The 1,464-nt window shown below is 45.6% G+C and overlaps 1 long non-coding RNA gene across 1 annotated transcript; it reads right to left on the reverse strand.

Moving 5' to 3' along the window:
* Positions 1-228: 228 nt before the first annotated feature.
* Positions 229-1,285, reverse strand: LOC121939939. The gene is made up of 3 exons (XR_006105547.1): positions 1,258-1,285; positions 988-1,018; positions 229-291 (listed from the first exon to the last, which is right to left on the reverse strand). It is a non-coding gene; the product is annotated as an uncharacterized LOC121939939 (long non-coding RNA).
* Positions 1,286-1,464: the final 179 nt, after the last annotated feature.

Genomic DNA, 1,464 nt, shown 5'->3' on the forward strand with positions numbered 1-1,464 from the left:
ACACACACACACACACACACACACACACACACACACACACACACAGGTGTTAAAATGAAAACCATTCTGGGGATTTTGCGTGTTTTGCTGTTTCACACTATGCAGTTCTGGTATCATTCCCAGTTTAAGTTTATCCAGAACCAATCGCACTTTGACTCAACAATGCGACCAATCAGCGCACCGGAAAAGCTGATGCTAAACCTATCACTTCACTGGCGGATTTCACTCACCATGGCGACTGATGAAGCGGATGCAGCTCTCGACCATCAGAGGAATGGCCTCACCAGACTCCTAAAATAAGGGGAGAGGAATTAACTCCTGACAGAGGAACACAAGACAGGAGGCCGGTGAGGAAATCAAACACTTCTTGTCAGGAGGATTTCCGTACACAAGTCTGCACACGCACATGCATCGGTGCACACGTTTATGTGTGTGTTTGGGGGGAAGAGGGAGGGCGCAGTACCCAGCTGTTGCTAGGAGACGGCGCTTTTTCCCTTTTCCTTTGTTAGTTTGGGGTTTCCAGAAACCTCTGGGAGGTACTGTTGTGGAAGGTATTTTGGCTGATATATGTGCCCATTGTTTTGTGAATCCCACTGTGGTTTTAATGTGTTTAAAATCTGACTCATTTGAAATCAACAATAAATTGATTCCTCTGTTAAGTGAGAGCTGGTGGCCAAAATACAAGCTTCCCACAAGGGGGAGCCACAAACATGAGATTCCCTGATGAAGCAGTTGCTTTTGATCATGAAAGTGTTGTTTCAAATTGCATCTCAGTACAGATTCAGCTGTAGATATAAATGCAAATGTTTGTCTTATGTGAGAATAACCAAAGTGCTGTCAACCTCTAGATGCCCGTACACCCTGTAGGCGGGGAACACCATGAGAAAACATGCGGCTCGAGTTAAAAATACAGCTGCAGTGGCTCAAAGTGAGAAGCTGACAGCCAGTCTGAAAACAAAGACACACACACTTATGACAGATAATTACCTGCTTCCGTACCGCCGAGTTTCTCCGTCCACTACACAGAGGGAGAGAGAGAAACAGCGCTCTGTCATTATGTCTCCGGAGAAAGTCTATTTATACTCACACAACTCTGGTAACGCTCTATTTGTACACACAGACACACATGTACATGTGTTGAAAATATCTATAAACAGTGACGGGGTGAAAATAATACCCCCAGCTGCCAAGAAATCAAGCTGCTGGGGTATATGTGAATATGTGTGTGAGGATATTTCCTCACTTCACCACACCTACCTGGCAAGGCAACAGTCAGTCTTCTGACCTAAAGGGGAGAGAAACAGGAAAAAGGGGCGGGGACAGAGAGAGAGACAGACAGTTATAGTAAAAGCAGGACACATGAGGAAACAGCTTGAGCTGGACAGAAACAGGGAAACAAACTTCCCGCTGAAGCTGTACACACACACACACACACACACACACACACACACACACACACACACA

This window comes from Plectropomus leopardus, unplaced genomic scaffold (genome assembly GCF_008729295.1).
Source record: "Plectropomus leopardus isolate mb unplaced genomic scaffold, YSFRI_Pleo_2.0 unplaced_scaffold6773, whole genome shotgun sequence".
Taxonomy (NCBI): Eukaryota; Metazoa; Chordata; class Actinopteri; order Perciformes; family Serranidae; genus Plectropomus; species Plectropomus leopardus.